Below are 23,849 nucleotides of genomic sequence, written 5' to 3'. Positions count from 1 at the left end.
CCAATGTCCACTTAACCACGGACATGTGGACAAGTGGAGCAGGGCAGGGTCAGGACTATATGACTGTGACAGCCCACTGGGTAGATGTATGGACTCCCGCCGCAAGAACAGCAGCGGCGGCACCAGTAGCAGCATCTCGCAAACGCCAACTCTTTCCTAGGCAGGCTACGCTTTGTATCACCGCTTTCCAGAATACGCACACAGCTGAAAACCTCTTACGGCAACTGAGGAAGATCATCGCGGAATGGCTTACCCCAATTGGACTCTCCTGTGGATTTGTGGCATCGGACAACGCCAGCAATATTGTGTGTGCATTAAATATGGGCAAATTCCAGCACGTCCCATGTTTTGCACATACCTTGAATTTGGTGGTGCAGAATTTTTTAAAAAACGACAGGGGCGTGCAAGAGATGCTGTCGGTGGCCAGAAAAATTGCGGGACACTTTCGGCGTACAGGCACCACGTACAGAAGACTGGAGCACCACCAAAAACTACTGAACCTGCCCTGCCATCATCTGAAGCAAGAAGTGGTAACGAGGTGGAATTCAACCCTCTATATGCTTCAGAGGTTGGAGGAGCAGCAAAAGGCCATTCAAGCCTATACAATTGAGCACGATATAGTAGGTGGAATGCACCTGTCTCAAGTGCAGTGGAGAATGATTTCAACGTTGTGCAAGGTTCTGATGCCCTTTGAACTTGCCACACGTGAAGTCAGTTCAGACACTGCCAGCCTGAGTCAGGTCATTCCCCTCATCAGGCTTTTGCAGAAGAAGCTGGAGGCATTGAAGAAGGAGCTAAAAGGGAGCGATTCCGCTAGGCATGTGGGACTTGTGGATGCAGCCCTTAATTCGCTTAACAAGGATTCACGGGTGGTCAATCTGTTGAAATCAGAGCACTACATTTTGGCCACCGTGCTCGATCCTAGATTTAAAGCCTACCTTGGATCTCTCTTTCCGGCAGACACAGGTCTGCTGGGGTTGAAAGACCTGCTGGTGACAAAATTGTCAAGTCAAGCGGAACGCGACCTGTCAACATCTCCTCCTTCACATTCTCCCGCAACTGGGGGTGCGAGGAAAAGGCTCAGAATTCCGAGCCCACCCGCTGGCGGTGATGCAGGGCAGTCTGGAGCGACTGCTGATGCTGACATCTGGTCCGGACTGAAGGACCTGACAACGATTACGGACATGTCGTCTACTGTCACTGCATATGATTCTCTCAACATTGATAGAATGGTGGAGGATTATATGAGTGACCGCATCCAAGTAGGCACGTCACACAGTCCGTACTTATACTGGCAGGAAAAAGAGGCAATTTGGAGGCCCTTGCACAAACTGACTTTATTCTACCTAAGTTGCCCTCCCACAAGTGTGTACTCCGAAAGAGTGTTTAGTGCCGCCGCTCACCTTGTCAGCAATCGGCGTACGAGGTTACATCCAGAAAATGTGGAGAAGATGATGTTCATTAAAATGAATTATAATCAATTCCTCCGCGGAGACATTGACCAGCAGCAATTGCCTCCACAAAGTACACAGGGAGCTGAGATGGTGGATTCCAGTGGGGACGAATTGATAATCTGTGAGGAGGGGGATGTACACGGTGATATATCGGATTGTGAAGATGAGGTGGACATCTTGCCTCTGTAGAGCCAGTTTGTGCAAGGAGAGATTAATTGCTTCTTTTTTGGGGGGGTCCAAACCAACCCGTCATATCAGTCACAGTCGTGTGGCAGACCCTGTCACTGAAATGATGGGTTGGTTAAAGTGTGCATGTCCTGTTTTGTTTATACAACATAAGGGTGGGTGGGAGGGCCCAAGGACAATTCCATCTTGCACCTCTTTTTTCTTTTCTTTTTCTTTGCATCATGTGCTGATTGGGAAGGGTTTTTTGGAAGGGACATCCTGCGTGACACTGCAGTGCCACTCCTAGATGGGCCCGGTGTTTGTGTCGGCCACTAGGGTCGCTAATCTTACTCACACAGTCAGCTACCTCATTGCGCCTCTTTTTTTCTTTGCGTCATGTGCTGTTTGGGGAGGGTTTTTTGGAAGGGACATCCTGCGTGACACTGCAGTGCCACTCCTAGATGGGCCCGGTGTTTGTGTCGGCCACTAGGGTCGCTAATCTTACTCACACAGCTACCTCATTGCGCCTCTTTTTTTCTTTGCGTCATGTGCTGTTTGGGGAGGGTTTTTTGGAAGGGACATCCTGCGTGACACTGCAGTGCCACTCCTAGATGGGCCCGGTGTTTGTGTCGGCCACTAGGGTCGCTTAACTTACTCACACAGCGACCTCGGTGCAAATTTTAGGACTAAAAATAATATTGTGAGGTGTGAGGTATTCAGAATAGACTGAAAATGAGTGTAAATTATGGTTTTTGAGGTTAATAATACTTTGGGATCAAAATGACCCCCAAATTCTATGATTTAAGCTGTTTTTTAGTGTTTTTTGAAAAAAACACCCGAATCCAAAACACACCCGAATCCGACAAAAAAAATTCGGTGAGGTTTTGCCAAAACGCGTTCGAACCCAAAACACGGCCGCGGAACCGAACCCAAAACCAAAACACAAAACCCGAAAAATTTCAGGCGCTCATCTCTAGTTTCAACCTGTGTATTTAAGGTAGGAATATTTTTCATTTTTGTTTTTGAGTTGAACTATTTAAATTTGCCATCAGACACCTCCAGATCTCACCTCATTTTTATTTATTTTTTCCTTTTCAGAGAACCTTATAAAAAAAAAAAGTCTACATATAAAATGTATGAATAAGAATGCATACATACATGTGCCGCTGTCGGGAGGGCCCAGGATGCTCATGCCGCTGCCTGCCCGCCTCCATCCCCGCTATTCTGCGGCTGTCCTCCATCTTCCTGCAGCTCTGTACAGTATTGAAAATTTCCCTCCCAAAATGGCCACCGCTTCGGAGGAGACAGTTATTCAAAATACTAGAGGGGTTCTCTAGTATTTTGAATAACTGTCTCCTCTGTGGGGGCACCCATTTTGGGAGGGAAATATTCAGTACAGAGCTGCTGGAGGGTCGGAGGACAGCGGCAGAACAGCGGGGACGTCGGCGGGCAGGCAGGCAGCTGCTTGAGTATCCCAGGCCCTCCTCTCTCTGTCAGAGAGGATGGGCCGGGACAGCTGTGTCCCCAGCAACCCCCTGTTGGAGGCCCTGATCAGAGCAACATCAGCAGTTTCATGTGTTGAATACTGCATATTTTTGTACAAATGGTCATCATACCTAGTCTATGAATGTGCAATAGATAGCAGCATAGCACAATATCTGACACTTTTGATATAATAAAACTTAAATTCATGAGTGTTTTGTAAATGGCAATCCCGGTTTTTGCCATGAGGCCTAAATCCTCAGCAAATCATCCCTACCTGCAAAAGTTGAGGTGAGTTAAATGCAAAGAGGGATGGTTGTTGGGTAAGTTATACATGTAGCCACCCAATCCATGACAAAATGCACCTTTGGTCTATTAAAAATAGATAATTCGGGAGGCACATTATTATATAATTTATCCGATATCGTCTATTACATAATCACGCCCCAGATTATGCAATAAACAGGGAGCAGACAGAGGTTTTGTACCAACAACTGACTGTGGGTCTAATTCAGAGTTGAGCGCAGCAGCAAGTTTGGTAGCAGCGATGCCTGTGCACTTCAAGAGTAGCTCCTGACCAGCGCAGCTTTAGCGTGCTGGCCGGGAGCTACTCATCGCTCCCCGGCCCGCAGCGGCTGCGTGTGTAACGTCACGCAGCCGCAGCGGCCCGCCCCCCCCCCCCGTTCAGTCCAGCCATGCCTGCGTTGGCTGGACCGCGCCCATGAAACGGCGGCCAAACGCCGCCAGTCTGCCCCCCCCCCCCCCCCCGCCCAGCGACCACCTCTGTCTGCCTGTCAATCAGGCAGAGGCGATCGTAGCGGCCCAATGGGCTTCGGCCGTCTGGCATGCGCCCGCGCACTCTGTTGTCGGCGCATGCGCAGTTGTGACCCGATCGCACCGCTGTGATAAACTGCAGCGTGCGATCGGGTCAGAATGACACCCCATGTGCACTGCAGGGGCACAGATATAACATGGGCAGAGAGAGTTAGATTTGGGTGGGGTGTGTTCAAACTGAAATATATATTGCAATGTAAAAATAAAGCAGCCAGTATTCACCCTGCACAGAAACAAAATAACCCACCCAAATCTAACTCTCTCTGCAAGTGTTATTTCTGTCACACCTGCAGTGCACATGGGTGGTCATTCTGAGTTGTTCGCTCGCTGCCGATTTTCGCAGTGCAGCGATCAAGTGAAAAAACTGCAAAAATGCGCATGCGCTAAGTACTTTCACACAAAACTTTGCAGATTTACACAAGCTCGAGCGACGTTTTTTCATCGCTCGAGTGATCGTAGTGTGATTGACAGGAAGTGGGTGTTTCTGGGCGGAAACTGGCTATTTTCAGGGAGTGTGCTAAAAAATGCAGGCGTGCCAGGTAAAAACGCAGGAGTGGCTGGAGAAATGGGGGAGTGGCTGGCCGAACGCAGGGCGTGTTTGTGACGTCATACCAGGAACTAAACGGACTGAGGTGATCGCAGTCTAGGAGTAGGTCTGAGCTACTCAGAAACTGCAGGGAATTATTTAGTAACAGTTCTGCTAATCCTTCATTTGCTATTCTGCGGCCTAGCGTTTGCAATGCTGCTAAAAGCAGCTAGCGAGCAAACAACTCGGAATGACCACCATGGTTTTGCCCACCTGCTAACAAATTTGCTGCTGCGATCAACTCTGAATTACCCTCAATGTGAGCACAGAAAGTGGAAGGCAGGAAGGCAGAATAGGGATAAGCTTATTGCCAACTATTTCAACTGTAAGTATTAAAAAAAATAATCATCAGTTAGGTTTTCATGCACTGTATAAAACAGTGTATAGAGAGAGCTTCCCTTTTATTTAGTGTGCATGTGATACATTTGGACCAATAGGAAGCAATGAGGAAGTTACGGTATGTTTGATTTTGCATTCGATTTTTCTGGGGATTTTAATGGGGATGTGAGGTTCAATTTTGGAATGGATTTCAAAATCTCAACCCAAAATCCCTTCTAAACATGAATCAAAATCGAATTCGATTTGAAAATCGGATGCAGAATCGATTTTTAGCAAATTAGGGATTTTTTTAGGGATTTAAAAAATCACATAGAATCAATTTCAGTTTGTTTTGTAGATTCAAAAAAGGTATCTCAAAATTGAATGTTAGTAAATATACCCCCTGCTACCTTTTGTTGGTGGAATATACAACTCATGGAATTTATTACCCAAAATGCCTGCACCAACTCTGCACTATGCTTATTGTGCTCTCTGAGTATTGTTTTTTAATTATTTCTGTGTGGATTTCTACTTGCTGTAATTCTAAATCTTTTGTACAATGTATCATGTTTGTGATGTCTGTAAAGCGACATTGAGTCCTAACAGAGAAAACGCTATATAAATAAAAATAGGATTATTATTAAATGAAAAACCACACAAGGGGCTGAGGTTTGAGCCCACCATCTGGCAGCTTAGCTAGATGCTGGAAGAGAGCCAGGCCCTGGAGGCTGACTGGCCCCATAGCTGTCACACTCCCTGCACCTATTGTACTATAGATACGCCGTTGAGTAGGTTATTTTCAATTGTGTAAAATGTTAACAGGTAGCAGATACTGAAGTGGTTAACTTTCTGCAGAGTCGCCTTGTAGTAAACACGTCACAGCTAGGGTATGTCATTGGTTGATCCCTCAGGTATATGCTTTGACTTCCCACAACATTTTTTCAGAAACGAAACTTCACTCACTCTAGATATATTTGCACAAATCTTCATTCAGGAGGTCAAGAAATCGGTGTGGAAAGGTAAATGTATGTTTTCCTGACCATTCTACTTATCTATATATCTTCTTATTGTATTATTATTACCTGTAGCTGCTAGCAACACTTACTTATGTTAAAAAACTGAGATGCCAAAGTTTGCAGCATATATGTTATTCTAATGAACTACGTATTTATCAGCATATAAACAGATTTTATTTTTGTATAGATATTGCCTTTCATTATAAAGGTAACGCAGTAGACATCATAGATTAATGCTGCTTTCCTTTCAGTCCCGATCTGTCCCGCTGTCCCTGGGGACCAATGGTAGATTTTACCTAGAGGCTGAAGGGCTGCAGACCCACCCAGTAAAATCTGTCACCCCAGAGAGTCTTCCCTGGAATTGGCAGTGGCATTGACCAAACAGTATTTTCTCCCCCTGGGAGCCAATGCAGTCCCTAGAAACTGGTGTTTGTGAACATGCGCCAGTCACAGTCCTTTGAAAAGGAGGCGGGGCCTTGGTTGTGAAGGGACATTGTCTCAGGTGGGCATGTGTGGTTTACACATCACATCCCACACTTTCATTATTTTGGGGGAGTACCCAAAACACCTGAGGTCGGGGGGGGGGGGGGTGTGTTCGAACACATAAACAGGGCTGGCTCCAGGCCTACTAGCACCCTGAGCGAGTCAATATAAAAGCGTGCCCCCCTCCCAAACCCTATGCGCGCACCTTCAGCGAGTGCTCCTGGAAAAATGGGCGTGGCCTCCTGGAAAAGTGGGCATGGCCTCGTAACTTCATATTAGCAAACTATAAATAAATATATTTTCACACCCCCTCTACGCACACTGGGGGTAATTCCAAGTTGATCGCAGCAGGATTTTGATAGCAATTGGGCAAAACCATGTGCACTGCAGGGGAGGCAGATATAACATGTGCAGAGAGAGTTAGATTTGGGTGTGGTGAGTTCAATCTGCAATCTAAATTGCAGTGTAAATATAAAGCAGCCAGTATTTACCCTGCACAGAAATAAAATAACCCACCCAAATCTAACTATTTCTGCACATGTTATATCTGCCTCCCCTGCAGTGTACATGGTTTTGCCCAATTGCTATCAAAAATCCTGCTGCGATCAACTTGGAATTACCCCCACAGTTAGCAGCCTTACACATAACAGCCACACAGGGGCGTCACAACGTTTTAGGTTGCGGGGGCAAGATTTAATCAGATTTTTGCGCCCCTGAAAGCGAAGCCACTGGGGAGAAGGAGGTGGTACCATTGGAAGGAGGCGGAGCCTCTTGGGAGTAGGAGGCCTGGAGTCCCAGGGATGGAGGCGCTACAATGGGGGTAGGAAGAGCGTGGGACCGCAGTAGTTCTGCAGCCAACTTGGCGCCTGGGAACTCTGTCCCTTCCTACACTGCACGGAGGATGCAGTGTGCTATATTTCACCTGACCGTACATTGCTCCTCCTGTACATCAGCACCTCTCTCACACTGCATGGAGCAGAGCCGGCCCTAACCAATTTGATGCCCTAGGCAAGATTGTGGCTGGTGCCCCCTACCACCACTGCTAGTTCCACCTCTGACCCAGCACCCCTCTCCCAGCACAGCACCCAGCATCACAGATCACAACAGCCAGTGGCAGATTGGGATGGAAAACCAGCCGGAGAAATTTATGGAAGCAGCCCTAATGAGGGTGGGGTCTGTCAAGAGGGAGCTGGCTGGGAATAGTAGTGGGAAGCAGGGGGCAGGTTGTAGTAGTGGCATTGTGGTTAAGTGGACAGGCTGGGAGTAATAGTGGTGGGAAGAGGACAGGCTGGGAGTAGTAGTGATGAACATGGGGCAGGCTCGTGGCGGTAGTGCGGATAAGGGAGCAGGCTGGGAGTAGTAGTGGTGAGCATGGGGCAGGCTGGGAGTAGTAGTGGTGGGATCAGGGGCAGGCTGGGAGTAGTAGTGGTGGGATCAGGGGCAGGCTGGGAGTAGTAGTGGTGGGATCAGGGGCAGGCTGGGAGTAGTAGTGGTGGGATCAGGGGCAGGCTGGGAGTAGTAGTGGTGGGATCAGGGGCAGGCTGGGAGTAGTAGTGGTGGGATCAGGGGCAGGCTGGGAGTAGTAGTGGTGGGATCAGGGGCAGGCTGGGAGTAGTAGTGGTGGGATCAGGGGCAGGCTGGGAGTAGTAGTGGTGGGATCGGGGGCAGGCTGGGAGTAGTAGTGGTGGGATCAGGGGCAGGCTGGGAGTAGTAGTGGTGGGATCAGGGGCAGGCTGGGAGTAGTAGTGGTGGGATCAGGGGCAGGCTGGGAGTAGTAGTGGTGGGATCAGGGGCAGTGCCAGCTACACATGATAGTGTTCACATTTTAGGGCAGGGTGCTGATCACAGGGAGGGCACATTTTTAAGTTAGGAGGGCAAAATGATGTACATACTGTAATGCTAGGTATTCCCTTACCTAGATGCCGAAGCATGGACAGTGCGCGACAAAGGCACACAGCAAAAATTTAGGGGCGTTGCTTCGTGGGGAAGGTGCGTGGCCACATAATAGTGGCAATTCGCATTACACCACACAGTAGTGCAGCTAATACACATTGCACCAGGTAGAACCTCCTAGACACTTTGCGCCAGGCAGAGCACGTTAGACACTTTGCGCCAGGCAGAGCACGTTAGACACTTTGCGCCAGGCAGAGCACGTTAGACACTTTGCGCCAGGTAGAGCACTGAGAAATATTGCGCCAGGTAGAGCACTGAGACACATTGCCTAGCCACAGACACCTAACGGGAACACTACATGATATGCTCCCCAGCCGTGCCAGCTACACATGACATGCCCCCCAGCAGTGCCAGCTACACATGACATGCCCCCCAGCAGTGCCAGCTACACGTGACATGCCCCCCAGCAGTGACAGCTACACATGACATGCCCCCCAGCAGTGCCAGCTACACATGACATGCCCCCCAGCAGTGCCAGCTACACGTGACATGCCCCCCAGCAGTGCCAGCTACACGTGACATGCCCCCCAGCAGTGCCAGCTACACGTGACATGCCCCCAGCAGTGCCAGCTACACGTGACATGCCCCCCAGCAGTGCCAGATACATAAATGGCCACACAGTGCAGATATGCCCCAACAGTGCAAGATACATAAATGCCCCCACAGTGCCAGATACATAAATGCCCCCACAGTGCAGATATGCCCCCACAGTGCCAGATACATAAATGCCCCCAGTGCCAGATACATAAACGACCCAACAGTGCCAGATACATAAACGACCCCACAGTGCCAGATACATAAGTGCCCCCACAGTGCCAGATACACAAATACCCCCACAGTGCCAAATACATAAATGTCCCCAGTGCCAGATACATAAATGCCCCCACGGTGCAGATATGCCCCCACAGTGCCAGATACATAAATGCCCCCACAGTGCTAGATACATAAATGCCCCCACAGTGCCAGATACATAAATGCCCCAATGGTGCCAGATACATAAATGCCCCCACAGTGCCAGATACATAAATGCCCCCACGGTGCAGATATGCCCTCACAGTGCCAGATACATAAATGCCCCCAGTGCCAGATACATAAATGCCCCCACAGTGCAGATATGCCCCCACAGTTCCAGATACATAAACGACCCCACAGTGCCAGATACATAAGTGCCCCCACAGTGCCAGATACATAAGTGCCCCCACAGTGCCAGATACATAAGTGCCCCCACAGTGCCAGATACATAAATGCCCCCACAGTGCCAGATACATAAATGCCCCCACAGTGCCAGATACATAAGTGCCCCCACAGTGCCAGATACATAAATGCCCCCACAGTGCCAGATACATAAATGACCCCACAGTGCCAGATACATAAGTGCCCCCACAGTGCCAGATACATAAGTGCCCCCACAGTGCCAGATATATAAATGCCCCCACAGTGCCAGATACGTAAATGCCTTCACAGTGCCAGATACATAAATGCCCCCACGGTGCAGATATGCCCCCACAGTGCCAGATACATAAATGCCCCCACAGTGCCAGATACATAAATGCCCCCAAAGTGCAGATATGCCCCCACAGTTCCAGATACATAAACGACCCCAAAGTGCCAGATACATAAGTGCCCCCACAGTGCCAGAAACATAAGTGCCCCCACAGTGCCAGACACATAAATGCCCCCACAGTGCCAGATACATAAGTGCCCCCACAGTGCCAGATACATAAATGCCCCCACAGTGCCAGATACAGAAATGCCCCCACGGTGCCAGATACATAAATGCCCCCACAGTTCCAGATACATAAATACCCCACAGTACAGATATGCCCCCACAGTGCCAGATACATAAATGACCCCACAGTGCCAGATACATAAACGACCCCACAGTGCCAGATACATAAATGCCCCCACAGTGCCAGATACATAATTGCCCCCACAGTGCCAGATACATAAATGCCCCCACAGTTCCAGATACATAAATGCCCCCACAGTACAGATATGCCCCCACAGTGCCAGATACATAAATGAGCCCACAGTGCCAGATACATAAACGACCCCACAGTGCCAGATACATAAATGCCCCCACAGTGCCAGATACATAAATACCCCCAAAGTGCAGATATGACCCCACAGTGCCAGATATGACCCACAGTGCCCGATCCATAAATGCCCTCACAAGTCACAATACCTGCGGTGCTGGGAGCCGGGAGGGGGAGTCCTGCTGAGGGAGCGGGCAGACTGTTTAAAACTCTTGTGTGCGTGCCATGCGTGCTGCCGGCGTCTTACGTCAGCCGCCGCCGCCGCACAGCGCGCCGCATAGCGCGCACACAAGAGGCCGGGGCCGGGACACTGCAGGCTGGCTCCAGGCATGAATATGGCGTCACCAGCGTGTGGCGCCCCGCGCAGCCGCTTTATTTGAACATGCCTGGAGCCAGCCCTGCATATAAACACACCTTAACAGCCGTGGCTGCACACGGGATGCAGCAGCACTCTTCTTCAGTTCTCCTCCCTGTATAAGCTGGCCCCCAGACTCCCATTGGCTAGTTACACAGAAGTCTGGGGGCAGGCTTATACAGGAAGGAGAAGCTGAGACACCTGTAGAACTGGAAAGGGTTCAGAGGCGCGGTGGTGTACCTAGAGGAGAGGGGACCCGTGGGCAGCAGCCATTTTCCAGGAGACCTGCGCATGTGCTGTAGACTCTGGCACTGTGCCTTAGTCTCTAGCGCTCAGAGTGCTAACAGCGCTGCCGGCTACAGGACGGAGAGGAGGAGGCCCACTCAAGGACACCGATGGACACCAGAAAGGTAAGTATAGAAGAAATGGGTGCAGTGTGTGCGGTGTGGGCCCCCTCTGGACCCAGGGGCATGTGTGAACCACACACACTGCACCCATTATGGATATGCCACTGCAGAGGCAAGCTACAGAATTGATAAAGGAATTTGAGACACTGGAATACAAGGAAAGGCTTCTAGGATAGATATGTTTACACTAGAAAAGAGACGTCTAAGAGGAGATATGATTAATATTTACAAATATATAAAGGGATAATATATGGAGCTATCAGGAAATTTGTTTATTGAGAGATCTCTACACAGGACACGCGGACACCCTCTTAGTTTAGAGGAGAGAAAATTTCATAGCCAACGAAGGAAGGGGTTCTTCACAGTAAGGGCAGTAAGGATTTGGAATTCTCTACCAGAGGATGTAGTAATGGTGGACTCAGTCAATATGTTTAAAAATGGATTAGATAAATTTCTAACTGAAAAAGATATCGTAGGATACAGCATTTAGAATTAAACAGTAAGCATTCTAGTTGTCAACTAGACTAAAAGCATAACTTCACCTGAGTCATTATAGTTAATCTATAGTTACATACAGAATAGTGTAAGATATATAATTAGAGATGAGCAGGTTTGGTTCTCAGAGAACCGAACCCTACCAGACTTCACGTCACGAGCCCAGATCCGAGTCAGGCTCGAGTTTTCCCGCCTGACTCGGAAACCAGATCGAGGCAAAACGTCATCATCCCACTGTCGGATTCTCGCAGGGTTTGGATTCCATATAAACAGCCACGCATCGCCGCCATTTTCACTCCGGCATTGGGGAGTGTAGAAGAGAAGACATGTCTCCGTCCTCAGTGTCCGTGTCTTGTGCTTCATCTGTCCAGTCACAGTGGTTGTGTCCTCTGCTGCCATATGTCCAGTGCTGCTGTATAAGTCCTGTCCAGTGGTGCTGTGTGTGCTGCATCAGTCCAGTGGTGGTGTCCTCTGCTGCTATATGTCCAGTGCAGCTGTATAAGTCGAGTCCATTGCAGTGGTGCTGTGTTGTCCTGCATCAGTCCAGTGGTGGGGTCCCTGTGCTGCTGTATATGTCCAGTGGTACTGCCGTGTACGTTCAGTGGTACTGCCGTATATGTCCAGTGATACTGCCGTATATGTCTATTGATACTGCCATATATGTCCAGCGGTACTGCCATATATGTCCAGCGGTACTGCCGTATATATCCAGTGATCCTACTGTATAATTCCAGTGGTACTGGCATACGGTTCCGGTATGAATGGTCGACCATGTGAACGGATACCCTGGCATACAGGGTTGCCAAGAGAAATCCTAGGCCCCAGTACAACAAAGTCCTGGACCCCCCGCCTCCCTTGGAGGGGGTGTGACGACAGCATGCTGGGGGCATAGCCACACCTCTTTGGGGGCATGTCTAGCACATGAGAAGCATCCACTCACAGGAGCATGGCATGTCTCCCAGCCAGGGCAGTAGAGAGCCTGGTTGGGCCCAGGTACTTTTCAGGGGGCAAGGTGTAATCACAGGAGGCGTGGACCTGGGCCCCCACTGGGACCCTCCATTAGACCTAGGCCCAGGTATTTTGTACCCTCTCCCCCCTCTCTCTGCGCCACTGCTGGCGTATAAGTCCAGTCCAGTAATACTGCCGTATATGTCCAGTGATACTGCCGTATATGTCCATTGATACTGCTGTATGTCCAGCAGTACTGCCGTATATGTCCAGCGGTACTAACGTATAATTCTTGTGATCCTGCTGTATAAGTACAGTGAACTTGCCGTACAATTCCAGTGACACTGCCGTATAATTCCAGTGATGCTGCTGTATAAATCCAGTAATCCTGCCGTAAAATTACAGTGGTACTGGCATATAAGTACAGTCCAGGGATACTGCCATATATGTCCAGTAATACTGCCGTATAAATCCAGTGATCCTGCCGTATAAGTCTAGTGATCCTGCCGTATAATTCCAGCGGTACTGAAGTTTAAGTCCAGTGATCCTGCCATATAATTCCAGCAGTACCGACGTATAAGTCCAGTGGTACTGCCGTATAAGTCCAGTGATCCTGCCATATAAGTCCAGTGATACTGCTGTATAATTACAGTGGTACTGGCGTATAAGTACAGTCCAGTGATACTGCCGTATATGTCCATTTATACTTCCGTATATGTCCAGCGGTACAGCTGTATAAATCCAGTGATCCTGCCATATAAATCCAGTGATCTTGCCGTATAATTACAGTGGTACTGCCGTATAAGTCCAGTGGTACTGGAGTATAAATCCAGTGATCTTGCCATATAATTCCAGCGGTACTGGCGTATAAGTCCAGTCCAGTGGTACTGCCATATAAGTCTAGTGGTACTGGCGTATAAGTCCAGGGATCCTGCCATATAATTACAGTGGTACTGGCGTATAAGTACAGTCCAGTGGTATTTCCGTATAAGTCCAGTGGTACTGGAATATATGTCCAGTGATCCTGCCGTATAATTACAGTGATCCTGCCGTATAATTACAGTGATTCTGCAGTATAAGTCCAGTGATCCTGACATATAATTCCAGTGGTACTGGCGTATAAGTACAGTCCAGTAGTATTTCCGTATAAGTCCAGTGGTACTGGCGTATATGTCCAGTGATCCTGCGGTATAATTACAGTGATCCTTCCGTATAATTACAGTGATTCTGCAGTATAAGTCCAGTGATCCTGACATATAATTCCAGTGGTACTGGCGTATAAGTCCAGTCCAGTGGTACTGGCGTATAAGTCCAGTGGTCCTGCCGTATAATTACAGTGATCCTGCCGTTTAAGTCCAGTGATCCTGCCGTATAATTACAGTGGTACTGGTGTATAAGCACAGTCTAGTGATACTGCCGTATATGCCTAGTGATATTGCCGTATATGTCCAGCGGTACTGCCGTATAAATCCAGTGATCCTGCCGTATAAATCCAGTGATCCTGCCATATAATTCCAGTGATCCTGCCATATAATTCCATATAAATTCATATAATTCCGTATAAGTCCAGTCCAGTGGTGCTGCCATATAAGTTCAGTGGTGCTGTCCTATGCTGTATATTATTTACTCCAAATAAAGGGGTTATTAATATTTAATCCAAATAATTTTCACAGGGTTTACCCTGTGTGGTGTAGAGGTACGCTCTCCTGTACCACATATTGTTATATAACTCCAGAAAAATAATGGAGAACAAAAATTTGGAGAATAAAATAGGGAAAGATCAAGAACCACTTCCTCCTAGGGCTGAAGCTGCTGCCACTAGTCATGACATAGACGATGAAATGCCATCAACGTCATCTGCCAAGGCCGATGCCCAATGTGATAATAAAGGGCATGTAAAATTAAAAAAGCCAAAGTTCAGTAAAAAGTCCCAAAGAAAAAAAGAAATTTAAATGGTCTGAGGAGAAACGTAAACTTGCCAATATGCCATTTATGACACAGAGTGGCAAGGAACGGCTAAGGCCCTGGCCTATGTTCCTGACTAGTGGTTCAGCTTCACATGACGATGAAAGCCTTCATCCTCCCGCTAGAAAAATTATAAGAGTTAATCTGGAAAAAGCACAGAAAAGAACTGTGCATTCTAAGTTGGTATCACAAATCCCCAAGGGACGGGAAGAGGTGGCTCCTTGTACCATTTGCATGCCCCCTGCAAGTGCTGGAAGGAGCACCCACAGTCCAGTTTCTGATATTAAATTAAAGATGTCACTGTTGAAGAACACCAGGATGTGGATATGGGTGTTGCTGGCACTGAAGAGAAAGTTGATGATGAGGATTCTGATGGTGATGTGATTTGTTTAAATGAGGCACCGGGGGAGACACCTGTTGTCCGTGGGATGAAGAAGCCCATTGTGATGCCTGGACAAAATACCAAAAAAGCCACCTCTTCGGTGTGGAATTACTTCTCCACAAATCCGGACAACAGGTGTCAAGCCGTGTGTTGCCTCTGTCAATCTGTAATAAGTAGGGGTAAGGATGTTAACCACCTAGGAGCATCCTTCCTTATACGTCACCTGCTGTGCATTCATCAGAAGTCAGTGTCAAGTTGTGAATCTTTGGGTAAGAGTGTAAGCAGTCCACTGACACCTAAATCCCTTCTTCCTCTTGTACCCGAGTTCCTGCAAGCCACACCAGCAACTCCCTCAATGTCAACTTCCTCCTCAGTCAGGAACATCAGTAGTCCTGCAGGCCATGTCACTGGCAAGACTGAGCAGTCCTCTCCTAACCGGGATTCCTCCGGAGGATCTTTGAGTGGTACGCCTACTGCTGCTGTTGCTGCCGCTGCTGTTGCTGCTGGGTGCCGATCATCATCCCAGAGGGGAAGTCAGAAGACCACTTGTACTATTTCCAGTAAGCAATTAACGGTCCAACAGTCCTTTGTGAGGAAGATTAAATACAGTATGACAGCAATCATCCTGTTGCAAAGTGGATAACTGAGGCCTTAACAGCTATGTAGGTGTTAGACATGCGTACGGTATCCGCCATTAGTTCAGTGGGACTTAGAGAATTGTTTGAGGTACTGTATCCCCAGTATCAAATCCCATCTACTGTAGGTTCCACTTCACTAGGCAGGTGATACCGAGAATGTACAGAGACGTCAGAAAGTGTCCTCAGTGTCCGACAAAATGCAGTTGTACCCACTGTCCACTTAACCACGGACATGTGGACAAGTGGAACAGGGCAGATTGAGGACTATATGACTATGACAGCCCACTGCGTAGATGTATGGCCTCACGCAGCAACAACAACAGTGGCACCAGTAGCAGCATCTCACAAAGGCCAACTCGTTCCTAGGCAGGTTACGCTATGTATCACCGCTTTCCGTAAGAGGCACACAGCTGACAACCTCTTACGGAAACTGAGGAACATCATCGCACAATGGCTTACCCCAATTAGACTCTCCTGGGGATATGTGATATCGGACAACGCCACCAATATTGTGCGTGCATTACATCTGGGCAAATTCCAGCATGTCCCATGTTTTGCACATACAATTAATTTGGTGGTGCAGAATTTTTTTTAAAAATGACAGGGACGTGCAAGAGATGCTGTCGGTGGCCCGAAAAATTGCGGGCCACTTTCCACATTCAGCCACCGCGTGCAGAAGACTGGAGCGCCAGCAAACACTCCTGAACCTGCCCTGCCACCACCTGAAGCAAGAGGTGGTAACGAGATGGAATTCAACACTCTATATGCTTCAGAGGATGGAGGAGCAACAAAAGGCCATTAAAGCCTATACATCCACCTACGATATAGGCAAAGAAGGTGGGAATGCACCTGACTCAAGCGCAGTGGAGAATGATTTCCATCTTGTGCAAGGTTCTCCAACCATTCGAACTTGCCCCTCATCAGGCTTTTGCAGAATCAGCTGGAGAAATTGAAGGAGGAGCTAAGACGGAGCGATTCCGCAAAGTATGTGTGACTTGTGGATGGAGCCCTTCATTCGCTTTGCCAGGATTCAAGGGTGGTCAATCTGTTGAAATCAGAGCACTACATTTTGGCCACCGTGCTCGATCCTAGGTTTAAAGCCTACGTTGTACCTCTCTTTCCAGCAGACACAAGTCTGCAGAGGTACAAAGACATGCTGGTGAGAAAATTGTCAACTCAAGTGGAACGTGACCGGTCAACAACTCCTCCTTAATTTTCTCCCGCAACTGGGGCTGCGAGGAAAAGGATAAGATTTCCTAGCACACCCGCTGGTGGTGATGCAGGGCAGTAAGGAGCGAGTGCTGACATCTGGTCCGGACTGAAGGACCTGCCAATGATTACTGACATGTCTACTGTCACTGCATATGATTCTGTCACCATTGATAGAATGGTGGAGGATTATATGAGTGACAGCATCCAAGTAGGTATGTCAGACAGTCCGTACATATACTGGCAGGAAAAAGAGGCAATTTGGATCCCCTTACACAAACTGGCTTTATTTTACCTAAGTTGCCTCCCCCCCTCCAGTGTGTATTCCGAAAGAGTGGTTAGTGCAGCCGGTAACCTTGCAAGCGATCGGCGTAGGAGGTTTCTTCCACAAAATGTGGAGAAGATGATGTTCATCAAAATTAATTATAAATTCCTCCGGGAAGACCTTGACCATCAATTGCCTCCAGAAAGTACACAGGGACCTGTGATGGTGGATTCCAGTGGGGACAAATTAATACTCTGTGAGGAGGAGGAGGAGGATGTATACACTGAAAGGGGTGAGGAATCGGATGTTGAGGATGAGGTTGACATCTTGCCTCTGTAGAGCCAGTTTGTGCAAGAAGAGATTGATTGCTTCTTTTTTGGTGGGGGCCCAAACAAACCAGTCATTTCAGCCACAGTCATGTGGCAGACCCTGTCGCTGAAATGATTGGTTTGTTAAAGTGTGCATGTCCTGTTTATACAACATAAAAGTGGGTGGGAGGGCCCAAGGACAATTCCATCTTGCACCTCTTTTTCTTCTTTGCAGCATATGCTGTTTGGGGACTAGTTTTTAAAGTGCCATCCAGTCTGCAACTGCAGTGTCACTCCTAGATGGGCCAGGTGTATATGCCACACACTTGTGTCGCTTAGCTTAGTCATACAGCTACCTCATTGCACCTCTTTTACTTCTTTGTATGATGTGCTGTTTTGGGCCTAGTTTTTTTAAGTGCCATCCTGTCTGCAACTGCAGTGCCACTCCTAGATGGGCCAGGTGTTTGTGCCGTTTAGCTTAGTCATACAGCCACCTCGGTGCAACCTTTTGGCCTAAAAACAGTATTGTGAGGTGTGAGGTGTTCAGAATAGAAATGAGTGGAAATGAATATTATTAAGGTTAATAATATCGTAGGATCAAAATTACCCCCAAATTCTGTGATTTTAGCTGTCTTTATGTTTTTATCATCCAGATCCAAAACCAAAACATGAAAGGGCGGTTTTGGCAAAACAAACCCAAAAGCAAAACACGAGCGGGGAATTAGAACCAAAACCAAAACACAAAACACGAAAAGCGCCCACCGCACATCTCTATATATAATACAGGTTGAAATCGATGGACATCTTGTCTTTTTTTAACCTCATTAATTATGTTACCTTGTGTGCCCTGGACATTTGCCGGTCTAGCTGTCCTGTAGCTACGCCACTGTGGGAGTTGCAACATTACCGCCATAATGGAGCATAGTTGACAAATCCCAGTTGGGGCAGCCAAGTTGGCACAGAGGGGACAGTTAAGTACGTGGTGTGGCATAGGTAAGTAGTGCAGGGGCATGATGGCGCAATTGTATCATCGTGACCCAGACCCTCGCAAAAAAAAGCTGTGATTGACGCCATTATAAAGTGGGAGGCGTAGCAGCAATGAAGAAATTAAGCATGGATCACGTCATCAACCACCCAGACTTCCTACTTTAATTGGGAATTGGTTGGTGCAGGGTGGATAGTAGGCAGCTGTGGGATACTGGAATGCTTGTCTGGGTAGCCGAGAGCACATCCCAAGATTCTGGAGCCTCCTACCACTCCGGCAAGGTTTTCATGTATACAGTGGACCCAGCATGACAGAATGGCTTACGGTACCTAGAATCTTACTACAGTTTGTTGATTTTAGTTATTAGTAGACCTAAGAGTGCACAACTACAGTAGTGTTAGGGTTTGGGTTTGTTTTTTTTGGTCATTTCATTTTTGGTGACTTTTAAAGGTAGAGATGAGCAGTTCGGATTTACTCCGTTATGTTCGGATCTCAAAAAGGCATGTTATTATTGGCTATCCGGCTCATGTGTTTTGCCAACAAGATAAATCCGAACTTGCGCTAGTTTGTCAAAAAGTAAATCCGAAACGCTCATCTCTAATGAACAGTAATTGATTTTCCTGAATCCTAAGCAATATAGGTGCATCTGTACGCAGCGTCTGCATCCATCTGGTCTGGCCGCAGTGCACATGCGTGACACTTCCCCTTGCAGCTACATCCAGGAAGGATGCGTCTGCAAGATTATTAACAGTGGCGACCGTTTGCAGGGCAGCGGCCCGGTGTTAAGGGGGGGGGGCTGGCCGAATGCGGGCACGTCGTGACCATTTTTTAGTGGCTGCGTGGTGTCACATGCAGCAGCTCCAATAAAAAAAATGGTGGCTGACTGTCTGACAGCGCAGTTAGTTCAACCTTAGTTTGGTTCGTCCGCAATCTATTTGCGGACGCATCGGGAGGTGGCTGGTCACGCATGTTGGATTAATACACACAGAAAAAAAGGGTAAACTTATCTGGCGCTACTGTTAACTTGATTTCCTTTGTCATTAGTCCTCCAATTATTCAATCGTTCAATTCGTATCCACCCAAAAACAAAATGGAGTTGGATATAGTGAAGTACAGTTTTTAATATATGTTGCGCTGAATGTTACATAAAACAATGACACAATGAAATGTCGCAATAAAAATCACATAAAAGCTTCACACATAACAACATAAAACAAGTGTTAGCCTTAATGTCTGTGATTTATAATGAAATTACCAGAAGCAGCGAACTGACAAAGCAGTTCAGTCACAGCATGTATAATGTGAGTCCCGGGCTCCCACCGATGTTATAACCACGCCGGATCAGCTTATCTGGATCTCATTAATCACAGTCACGTCCAGCTGTCCAAGTTGTAAATGTCCCTGCTTCCAACGCGTTTCCACCCCTGCACTGGGGTCTTTTTCAAGGAATTCCAGGATGTATGTGTGAAGCAATCCCAACCAACTATTTAAAAGGGAATCACCCAATAGAAACCCTCGTTTCCCAGCTGATGTTAATAAAATAATGGAACTACATTTCCCATGATGCTTCTAGTGCTGACTATCTACCTTCATTTTAATGATGCTGTTTCCTATCCATTACATCACTTCCGCCTGGGTCTCTGTGCACATGGTTATAAAATAATCTTTGACCTCCACCCAAAATACAAAGCCCAGTATAGTTATACAGGTGCTACCTGTCCATAAACAAAAGTGTGACTAGTAATAAATTTAAGCTTCTCCATGCTACCGTACTCGTTATAATAGCATTATTACTCTTCGTCCGTCGCGTCATTTCCGGTTTGGTTGCCTAGGCAACCGTTATATCGGACCGTGGCAGACTCAATGTATCCATATATATAGGCTGGTTTGATAATATGGATGTTACATGACTTCAAACTCTTATCTACACAGTTGCTAATCTAAAACAATTTTTTTATCGCCCCAGTGTGTGTTGCCATGGCAACCGCATGAACCGCTCGTCGCGTCATTTCCGCTTTGGTTGCCCTGGCAACCACCCTACGCGATCGTGGCGGACTCGATACCCTGGGCCGTCTTCCCCGTTCTGATACTCAATAAAAATATGCATTAAAAATGTGCATCTACCGTGCAGTGATGACACCTCCTATTTCAGGCACGAATATACATAACAAACATGATCTTGTCCCTCATGTCCATCCCGTCATTGTCCGTTTCAATTCATTTGATGCCAGTACAATTATCAACATAATCTGCCCCATGCATCTGTCCATATAGTTTTTGCATGATCTAATAAAGGGATCGCTTTCCTCCAAGATCTCATAGTTACTTTTGCAAACCCATCGGTCCTGTTATAAATTCTCCATCTTCAATCCCATGGTTATTCTGCATTTGTGTAATCCATCATATATCCATGTATTCCATTATAAGATAGGATCAGGATACATTGTCACAGTCCAGAACTTCCATATATAAATATCATAATATATCCATAGCATCAAGATACTAGAAGGCAAAACATATTATCAATATATAATCCAATAGACATCATAAATGTAAACAAAATCTCCCCCTGTAATATCCTCACAAGAATCCTATCCCTAAGATTATATATCAGCCCTTCTCGGAACAAATTTGTTTAAGAACCGAGTTAAAAAAATGAATAAATGATATTATCAGAAATCATGAATTATATATAAGATTGTCATGGTAAGGACCCAATTTCACAGAAACCACTTTATTTCAAAGTCATTGTTGAGTCCACCGGGTTTCAGTGTTCCCAACTCAAAAATGGTTTGCATTTCAGACTTGGCTAACTGACTGGCCAAGTCTCTATGTCTCCAATGTCCTGAAACCCACTTCAGACCAAAGAAGCTTTTTATCCCTGATGTGTTACTACCATGTTTCTGTCTGAAGTGTTCCGACAAGGCATGAGTCTGTAGGCCATTCTTTATATTTCGTAGGTGTTCACCTACACGAACTTTAAGAGCCCTTGACGTTCGACCAATGTAGAAAAGTCCGCAGGTACATTCTATACCATAAATCACATTTTTTACATTACATGTGATAAATTCGTTTATTTTAAATGTCTTCCCATTTATTACCACTTCTGTTAATTTCCTACTGTGTCCCTTTATACTTTTGCATCCTAAACAGGATCCGCACCTGAAAAAGCCTTTTGTTCTCACCATCTGTCCCATTTTCTTTGGTGGGCACATACTTCTTACTATTTTTGAACCTATGTTGGGTGCCTTTCTGTAAATATATTTAGGTTTGGCCGGTATTACTTTTCCTATGATAGGATCGCCTTTAAGTATGCCCCAATGTTTATTAAGAATTCCTTCCAAAGTTCTATATTGACTGTTGAAAGTTGTTATAAATGCCCAATCTTGGTTGACATTCTTGGTGGACGTTTTAGTTTTCTCAATCAGCAGATCTTCTCTATTTAGGGTTTCTACTATATTTATAGTTTTGTCTAAGTTTGTTTCCCCATATCCTGAAGCCGTGAATTTATTCTTCATCCGAGATGCCTCTTCATTGTAACTCTGAGGTTTGGAGCAATTACGCTTGATTCTTCTAAGTTGTCCCCCAGGGATGGCACTTATCCAATTAGGATGATGACAACTATCTGCTCTCAGAAAAGTCCCTGAGTCTGTGGGTTTAGTGTAACATTTTGTCTGTAGAGTATTATCCTCGACATATATAGTCACATCCAAAAAATTAACGGCAGTGGTACTATTTTCAAATGTAAATTCAATATTTAGCTCATTATGATTGAGATACATATAAAAATCCATAAGTGTGTCCTGCCCTCCTCTCCAAATAAAAAATACATCATCGATGTATCTTCGCCATGCCACCAGGTTCGCCCCAAATGGGTTATGTTTCCAAATATGCTCGTTCTCCCAATCACCCATAAAGATATTAGCGTAACTTGGGGCGAACCTGGTGCCCATGGCTGTTCCAACTTTTTGGAGAAAAAATGTGTCATTAAATAAAAAATAGTTGTTGGACAAGATGAAATGTACCGATTCTAAAAGAAAGTCCTGTAATTTCTCATTCAATGTGCTATTCTCTAAGAAAGACTTTATGGCTTTTTCTCCTTTATCATGTGCTGTGATGGTATATAAAGATCGGACGTCCGCAGTGACCAGAACCATACCCTCCTCCCATCTGATAGTATTGATAAAGTTTAATATATCTCTTGTATCCTTCAGATGGGATGGATTAGATAACACAAGGGGTTGTAAATAGTGATCTATGTATTCGGACAAGTTTGATGTTACAGTACCAATGCCCGACACAATTGGCCTGCCTGGGGGGTTTGTTGGATTTTTATGGATCTTCGGAAGGATATATATTACAGGTGTGGTGGGTTCCTCATTCAATAGAAATTTATATTCCTTTTCTCCTATCACTTCCAAATCTCTATATTTGTCCAATAAAGTTCTTAAGTTGTTCAATATTCCATTAGTGGGATCTGAGCGTAACCTGTGGTACGTGTTTTTATCCTCCAATTGTCGAAGTACTTCTTGTTCGTACCATAATCTGGACATTAACACAATCCCCCCCCCCCCCCCCTTATCCGCTGGCTTGATGATCAATTCCGTATTTTCCCTTAGATTTTTTAGCGCCTTGCCCTGTGCTGGGCGGTCCCCAGCATGTAACGAGGTGGACGTAGATTACCCATCTCTGAATCAGCCCCATATTGAGGTACAACAGACTGTTAATACTAGTGTCGTTTGTTAAGTTGTTTTGTTATGTTTTGCAAGAAAATGATTATATACAACAAATGACAACTGGAAACCTTTATGCACTTTACACAGTAAGCTGTGAGCCCTTGATGAAGGGGAGCATAAAGATGAAATTCCCAAATTCCCAAATGAACTCCTTGTGGGAGAGTAGAGGTAATTATGAATGGAATATGAAGATTAGAATAGCCACAGGACACTGGTGTAAGTCTTAGCGCATGAAAGAGCCACAACTGTAAATTTTAGCATTCATATAATACCTTTTCCCCTAGAACAAAGTACTGGATGAGTTGTGAGAATGTTGGGCCTGATTCAGATGTGGTTGGAGCTGCAATCGCTGCTACTTACATGAAAGCAGCAGCGATGCACTAAAATATCAATACATCCGATATAAGTAGATGCCTCCTGCTTACATTAGTGATGCCAGCTGCCTCCTAGAACGCAGCACTGGATCACCTGGGACACCATCGGCCGGCTGCATGACCTATGGTGTGGTGCAAGCTGGCTGCCACAGATCCAACAAAGAGACCAGGAAATCTCTGTTTTCTGATGGAGATCCTGGCTTCATCACTTCCCCAAAACAAAGGCAACATGCCCCTGTGTTAGGAAACGGTGGCTGTCGACACCCCCTCCCCATCCCAAATGGCAGCAGACTATAATCAGTTTGCAGCTGATCTGCATCCAATGTTGTAGACCCAGAATTCACATGCGCAGTATACGTTCAGCACATGCGCAAAGTACAGAACATGGGGTAAATTTACTAAGATTCGTGATTGAGCCAATTTCAGCCGAGCCATTTGATATTGCAACTTTTTGA

The 23,849-nt window shown here is 46.5% G+C and overlaps 1 protein-coding gene across 2 annotated transcripts in view; it reads left to right on the top strand.

The window, feature by feature from the left end:
* The first annotated feature begins 5,791 nt into the window (after positions 1 to 5,791).
* LOC134967029 (interferon-inducible GTPase 5-like) overlaps positions 5,792 to 23,849 on the top strand; it is a 39,754-nt gene continuing 21,696 nt past the window's right edge. The window contains exon 1 of one of the 2 annotated variants that reach the window (XM_063944021.1): positions 5,792 to 5,858. The gene's annotated coding sequence lies outside the window, so the exon portion shown is untranslated. Of the gene's footprint in view, positions 5,865 to 23,849 lie in introns of both variants that reach the window. The other variant, XM_063944020.1, reaches the window with a different exon arrangement.

This window comes from Pseudophryne corroboree, chromosome 10 (assembly GCF_028390025.1).
Source record: "Pseudophryne corroboree isolate aPseCor3 chromosome 10, aPseCor3.hap2, whole genome shotgun sequence".
NCBI lineage: Eukaryota > Metazoa > Chordata > Amphibia > Anura > Myobatrachidae > Pseudophryne > Pseudophryne corroboree.
The sequence above is the reverse complement of the archived record's forward strand: the minus strand, read 5'-3'. Positions and strand labels throughout refer to the sequence as shown.